Source organism: Nannospalax galili, unplaced genomic scaffold (assembly GCF_000622305.1).
Source record: "Nannospalax galili isolate Female #2095 unplaced genomic scaffold, S.galili_v1.0 scaffold424, whole genome shotgun sequence".
Lineage (NCBI taxonomy): Eukaryota > Metazoa > Chordata > Mammalia > Rodentia > Spalacidae > Nannospalax > Nannospalax galili.
In genome coordinates this window covers 1736561-1744347 of record NW_008352334.1, presented here as the reverse complement: position 1 = coordinate 1744347, position 7787 = coordinate 1736561, and the positions used below count along the sequence as shown (strand labels likewise).

The following is a 7787-nucleotide window of genomic DNA, read 5'->3' as shown; positions in this document are numbered from 1 at the left end:
ACTGCATGTACCTCCAAACTGGGGGCAGGAAGACAGGCTAGCACATCCATGAACTGTATTTCTGCTCCCTGCATGTTTTGTTACCAGAACTCTTTTCGTTTGGGTATCAGGCCTTAAAAGAACAATTAAACTGCAAAGTAGGAAAATAACTAGAAACACAGTTCTGGAAAACACAAGGAGTTCCCTACTGGGACTATCAGCACATTACAGTCCCAACCCACACTCAGATTTCACAGCCCAGCTCATTAATACGCAACTGCAGAAATCCACATTTTTAGGAAGAACAAAATTAAGTTTTGTATGCTCCTCTCAGCTGACAAAGACTCAAGGAGAGTTCGGTGGCCCAAGCACCTGAGATGGAATCACAATCCAAGAGAACAAGGCCTTTCCTTCTTCACCAACAGCCGAGGAACAAATTGGCAGCACAGGACAAGGTTCACGGGATGCAGAGTCTGCGTCAGCTCTCACCGCACAGCACCGGTGCCCACACTGCAGTCAACACTGACTGCATCTGAATTCTACTCATGAAGTAGAAACTTCTTTATGGGGTCTGGCAGTGGCAGTGAGGGAACCAGATGCAGTAGATATTTGCCAAGAGGTCTTCTCACAGCCTCACAGCACAAACTCAGCAAGGTCCTAGGAGCACTTCTAGCCTCTTTAAAGACATGCAAGGCCTCAGGGTCCATCTTTCTTCTGCCTCTCGCCTCTGGGCCCAGCGATTCCCACTTTACTAGGTTCAGACTGGCTCCAAACTCTACCAGCAGGTTCACAAAGGCTGCCTCACAGCCGTGGCATGGGACAGCACCCATGACACACCCAGGGGAGCCCCTGTAGAATTCCTGTGTGCTAACAGGACCGTTGCAATTGAAGTCAGGGTTCGCTCCAGCCTGCAGAAGCAGCCAGGAGGTGAGCCGCCTCGAGGAGGGTCAGAAGTCAGGTGATGGTTGACGTCCACATCTGCCCCATAAATGATGGGAGCCTTCAGGATGTCGGCCCTACCCACACCAGAGGCATGCAGACAGGAGTGCTGTGGTGGTACCTGCTCCATTGGGGTCAGCACCAGCCTTCCAAAAGAATCTCAGTGCACTCCAGCTGTTTGTTCACCACAGCTGCATACAGGGCAGCCCGGCCCTTGACATCCACCAGGTCTACCTGGGCCCCTCTCCATATAAGGAAGTCCACACGGTTCCCGCGGCCTGCAGTGGCTGAGGTTGTATGACTCTACCAGCTTGTTCTCAGTTTCCGTTGCTCGGGTCCCTCCACTCCTAGTTTATGTCTGTGCCAGTGAAGTGTCTTGGAGACAACAGAGTTGGATCTTTTAATCCACTCAGGCAGTCTGCATTTCTAAATTAAAGAGTTAAGACCATTTATATTCATGATTGTTTCTGAGAGGGGTTTGCTGACTCCTGTAATTTTGTTGGTTGTTTCTCTGGTTGGAATATTTTTTCTCTTTTCTTTTTTTTTTAATTATTATTTAATGTGTATGGGTATATTGCTTACATGTAGGTAGATGCACCCATGTCATGCAATGCCGCGGAGGTCAGAAGAGGGCATCGGATTCCCCTGGAACTGGAGTTAAGGACGGTTCAAAGCCGCCATGTGGGTGCTGGGAATCAAACCCGGGTCCTCTGCAAGAGCGGTCAGTGCTCTTAACCACTGAGGCATCTCTCCAGCCCCTCTTTAGTTTTTTAAATATTTTATTTATTTTATTTATTATTTATGTATTTATTTATATTATGTGTTTGAGTGTATTGCCTGCATGTAAGTGCACCTGTGTCATGCAATGCCTGAGGAAGCCAGAAGAAGGCATCAGATCCCCTGGAACTGCAGTTACAGATGGTTGTTAGCTACCATGTGGGTGCTGGGAATCAAACCTAGGTCCTCTGTAAGAGAAGCCAGTGCTCCTAACTGCTGCCACCTCTCCAGCCCCTCTTCCTTATTCACATGAGGAGTCTGCAGATTTACCTACTTGAACATGATTGATTTCTTCCTAGTGCTTTGTCCAGCTATCCCCCTCATAAATCTAGTCTTTCCTGGAATCTCATGATTAAGACTGTCTTTATTCCTCTGTGTCTAAGATTTTTTTAAGTATCTTCTATGGTGATGGCTTGACAGTTATGAATTGCTTTTGTTTCTGCTCATTGCAAAATGTCTTTATTTTTCATTCAATTTTGAAGCGTTAACTTTGCTGGATATAGCCATGTTAGCTGGCAATTATTTGCTTTGAGAACTTGAAATATATCATTCTCTACTATCCTGGTTTTTAGGGTTAAGTAATGGAAATCTGAGCCACAAACACAATCCAACCTAAGTTGGACTGAAATGACTGGTACTAGCAATTGCTGAGCCGCCTGCTGCTCACCCACAGGAGGAGCATCTTGCCCCCTCTGGATGGCAGCACTGTGATTCAGATTCAGAATGTCCCCCAAAAGCTCATACATTGAAGGCCTCATCCTCAAATACAGCAATGTTAAGAACTGAGGTGGGGCAGCGAGTTGGCTCAGTGGGTAAAGGTACTTCCTGCCAAGTCTGATGACTCAGTTCCATCCCTGGGACCCACAAAGTGAAAGGAAAGAACTGGCTCCTGCCAGTTGTCCTCTGTCCTTCATACGTGCACCATGGCATGCACGCAATCACACACACACACACACACACAAATAATTGCAACTTTAAAAGAAATGGGGTTTTAAAAAGAAGGAAGGAAGGAAGGAAGGAAGGAAGGAAGGAAGGAAGGAAGGAAGGAAGGAAGGAAGGAAGGAAGGAAGGAAAGGGGTTTGGAGAAGTGACAGTGTCATGAAGGCTCTGACCTCATCATTGGATTAATCATTAGGGTTCATAATTCGAAAGCCATTCAAAGGTGAAGGACACTTTGAGATGGAACCTAATTGAAGGGCTCAGGTCCTTGGCCACTGGGACTGTATCTTGTCCCTAGGCCCCTTCCCTTTCTTCCTGGCTGCCATAAAGTGAGCAGCTTTCCTCCATCATGGCCCCCGCACTGTGTTTTTGTCTTGCCCCAAACCTAAAAACAATGGAGTCAGTCAATCATGGACTGAAAGCTAGAATACATGAACCACAATAAACTTTTTTTCCATTAAGTTGCTTTCCTCCAGCACTTTGTCACAGGTTGTCTGGCACTGTGTGTAAAAGTCCAGTGTGCATATCCTAGGTCCCAGACATTCTGTTCTCAGGTATCTACACAATAGAAACCCTTGCCTGTGTGCACCAGAACACAGGTCATGAATAGTCAATGCAGCTTTTGCTGCAACAGCAGAAACTGGAAACAGCTCAAGTGATGCATTCATGTAACAGACTTCAGCAAAGAAACTGAGCCAAGGACAGCTATGCACCATTATAAATAGCTCTAACAATGCTCGACAAAAGGGAGGCAGAGTTCAAAAACAGCCAAACTAAGCTGTGCTTCATCACGCCCATACAAATGGAACGCTATGAGACAGGCAAGAAAACGGCTGTTCTGAAAGAACAGAGAGAGAAGGAGTCGAGACGAGGCACACGACGGAGGGGTTCTTACTCCTTAGCCAGGTGGTGATTATAATTACTCATTAAAGCCAGGCACAGCAGCACGCATCGGTAGTCCCCGCACATGGGAGGTCAAGGCAGAGGAACCTCGGCACTCATGGCAGCCTGGACAACAATACCATGTCCAAAAAAATTAAAGGGAAAAAGGTAAATAAGAACACTGTGCATGCCTGGCGTGGTGGCCCACACCTTTAATCCTGGCATTCAGGAGGCAGATGCAGGTAGATTTCTGTGGGTTCAAAGCTGCCCTGGTCTACATAGTGAGTTCCAAGCCAGTCAGGGATACATAGTGAGACTCTGTCTCAAAACGATGAAAGGAAGGAAGGAAGGAAGAAGAGAGGGAAAAACACTGTGCATATGTGTGTTACACACTTCTGTGCATTGTGTTATATTCCGTGTTTTTGTTTTCTGGGGGGTTTTTTTGTTTTTTGTTTTTTTGAGACAGGGTCTCCCTGTAGCCCCAGCTGTCCTGGAACTCACTATGTAGACCAGGCTGGCCTTGAACTCACAGAGATTCACCTGTCGCTACCTCCCAAGTTCTGGGATTAAAGGCGTGCACCACTTAAATATTTATCAATAGGGTCAGTGAATGGCTGAGCAGGTAAAGGCATTTGCTACCTGATGATGTGAGATGACTTCAGTTCGATCCCTTGAACCTACAAAACGCTTTACTAACCCAGGCATGGTGACACATGCCCGTAATCCTGTAGGCAGGAAGATGAGGCAGGAGGATCACTGCAAACTGAAGGCTAGCATGGTCTGCAAGGCAGGATTCTGTTTCCAACAAAACAAAAGTCTCTTACTACCTAGAAATGCTGGAAAAATAGAACACTCAATGCGTACGTTGAAAAGAATAAAAACTTGAGGAGAAGGAGGAGGAAAGGAGGAGGAGGAGGAAGAGGAGGAACGGGAGAGGGAAAAGGAAGAGGAGGGCAAGGAGGAAGAGGAGAAGGAGGAGGAGGGGGAGGACCCAGCTAGCTGTAGGTACACCACAAACCTTTCCAAGATCCATAGAAAAACAGCAAAAGGAGAGAGGGTAAATATCTACCCCAAGAAATGCACCATTATCCCTATCCTTTTCATAACCCGGGCATATGCAAGGGAGAAGGAGGAAGAGGAGGAGGGGAGGAGGAGAAGGAGGAAGAGGAGGAGGAGGAAAGGAGGAGGAGGAGGAAGAGGAGGAACGGGAGGGGGAAGAGGAGGAGGAGGGCAAGGAGGAAGAGGAGAAGGAGGAGGAGGAACAGGAGGAGGGGGAGGAGGAGGAAGAGGAGGGGAGGGGGAGGAGGAAGAGGAGGGGGGTCAATATAATCAAAATACATGGTATGCATATACGAAATTCTCAAATATAAAAACATTTTTTTTACAAAAAGAAAATGAAGTATAATTCGTGGAACAACCTAGGTGAACTTTGAAAACACTTTGCGGTTTCATACCGAAGCCAGATACTGAAGATCACACATTGTAGGGTCCATTGTCATGAAATGCCCAGAATAAGCAAATCTAGAGAGCTAGAAAGCAGGTTTGCAGTTGCTAGGGACTAGCAGACAGGCAGACAGCAGACACAGCGCTTCTCTGAGGCTAGATGAAACCATCCAGGAAAGGACAGTGCTGGTTATGGCCCAAGTGTTTGAGTAAGATCTAACCACTGGCTCAGATACTTTCAAAAGATTGATTTTATCCCCTTTAAAGGAGAAAAGGCTAGCAAGAAGCCGTCTCAAAAATTTAAAAAAGGTTCAAATTTGTTTTATGGTGGGGATGGGGGGAAGGCAAGTTAAAAACAGACAGTGCTTGTAGCTTTTCAGCAGCTCGGCGCCCACATAGACAGAAAAGTAGCATCTGGGTGAGGCCAGTGACTATGGGGTGCACCGCATTTCAGTACTGATAGACAGACTTAGAGTGGCCCAAGAGGAACCAGTGCTGAGCCCAGGATGGCCCTGCAGAGCAGCAGAGAAGGCAAACGCAAGCAAAAGGGGGAGAGGTATCATGGGCAAAATGGCAGCAGAGGGACAGGCAGCAACAGAGGCATCTCAGGAAAATGCCACCAAGCCTGATGGCCTGTCTGATCCCCTGCACCCACATGGTAGGAGAGAACAGGCTCCTGAAGGCTGTCTTCTGAACTCCACGCATACACGGTGGCATGTGCATATGCCCCAACACACACACACACACACACACACACACGTACACATGCGCACACACATAAATAATGCAATTTTTAATTACCACACACACACACACACACACACACACACACACGTACACGTACACATGCGCACACACATAAATAATGCAATTTTTAATTAATTTTTTTAAACCAGACCCCTGCTGAACTGGAGATTAGCCAGTTCTAAAGGCAAAGGGCCTTCCCCTGCTGTAGGGCTCATTCTGGAAACCCAGAGCAGGTGTCCTGGGACTGTAGTCTGAGACCTGACCTGCACAACACCTCTGGGGAAAACTTCAGGTCAGAACTGTGCAGTGTCCCACCAAGTAGAGATCTCATCTGAGGTATAGACTGGACTAGACCACATAGACAGAAGCCCAGCACCCAGGCCCCACCCTGTAAGGCTCTGCACAGAGGCAAGCCAGGACCCAGGCCCTTGGCCACTGTGCACTGTGCCCAGGAGAGGGACTGCATAGCGTGTACCCCACTTAATTCTCTTTCCTCCATTTTTACATAGCTCTTATTCACTATCAATTTAGTGGACCAACATTGTCCTGCACTGTTGTTTTTCTCTATTTGGGGGGAGGTTACCTAAGGAACATTGGTTGACCCATAGATTGGGATCTCCCTGCCTCCGTTTCCCAAGCACTGAGATTGTCTTGGGTTAATTGGTTGTATTTCTTTACCTCCTTTCTCTTTTCATTCTGTCTAGAGCTAGCTGCCTACCACATCCCTCTGTGGGACCACTTTGCCCTCTTCTGTTTTGTGTCTGTTGCTCTATTACTAATCACTGGTCCAATTCTGCTCATCCCTGTCCATTCCACCTCACCAACTACTGCCTTAGCAGACACCTACTCTCCTGGCTCCTTTACTCACCACAAATTATTGAAGGGTGATCGTTTTTTAATTGGCTATTATTGTATTTTCATAGTAGGCCTATTCATCAGTTGTGATCAACTGAGAGCAGTGGCGATCAAGCCTGGTGCCCAAGCATGAGAGCTATGGGTTCAGCTACTGAGCCACATCCCCAGTCCAGTGGGGGTAAATTGAATCTCAACCCTACTACAATCTGGTCCCACTTGAACATTGCAAATACTTCCACTGAGAGAATATGAGTGATTTTAAAAAGCATCCACCAGGGGGCTCAGTGGTTAAGAACACTGGTTGTTCTTGCAGAAGACCCGGGTTTGAATCCCAGCACCCACATGGCAGCTAACAACTGTCCATAACTCCAGTCCCAGGGGATCCGACAGCCTCTTCTGTCCTCCGAGGGCATTGCATGACACAGGTGTACTTACACACATGCAGGCAATATGCTCATACACATAAAATAAAAAAAAATATCTTTTAAAAAAGATATCCACCAATAATCTGATCCCAGATGCACCAGCCCTGATGCAGAAACACAAGAAACAAAGAATCAAGGCAATGTGGCTCACGCCTTTAATCCCAGCACTTAGGAGGCAGAGGCAGGCAGATCTCTGAGTTCGAGGCCAGCCTAGTCTACATAGTGAGTTCCAGGCCAGCTGGGGTTATGGGAAAACCCTGCCTCAAAAAGACCAAAAGAAAAGAAAAAAAAACACACACACACATGAGGTAAAAGGATGGGAAAAGATATTCTAAGCAAATGGACCTAGAAAGAAAGGTAATATAGCAATTCTAATATCTGACAAAATAGACCTCAAACCAAAATTAGAAGAGATAAAGAAGGGTCACTTCATGTTGATTAAGGGAACATCCTGCAAGAGGCTATTACATCTCTAAACATATATACACTGAATCTGTACACCCAACTTTTCCTAAAGCAAATACTAGTTTCTACAGGCACAGACTGACCTCAACACAGTAAGAGTGGGTGACTGCAATGCCCAGCTTTCTCAGACAGGCAGGGTATCCAGACCGAGAAAAAAAATCAAATCAATAAACATCAGAGTTAAGTAATACTATATTACAGATCCAAGTGCACCTGACAGATGGCTACAGAATGCTCCATGTAAACACTGCAGAATACAGTCTTCTCAGCAGCCCTTGGCATGGTCTCTAAAACAGATCACATCTCAAGGCACAAGGCAAGTCTTTTTTTTTTTTT

The 7787-nt window shown here is 46.5% G+C and overlaps 1 pseudogene; it reads right to left on the bottom strand.

Moving 5' to 3' along the window:
- Positions 1–518: 518 nt before the first annotated feature.
- LOC115067027 lies at positions 519–2453 on the bottom strand (annotated as a pseudogene).
- Positions 2454–7787: the final 5334 nt, after the last annotated feature.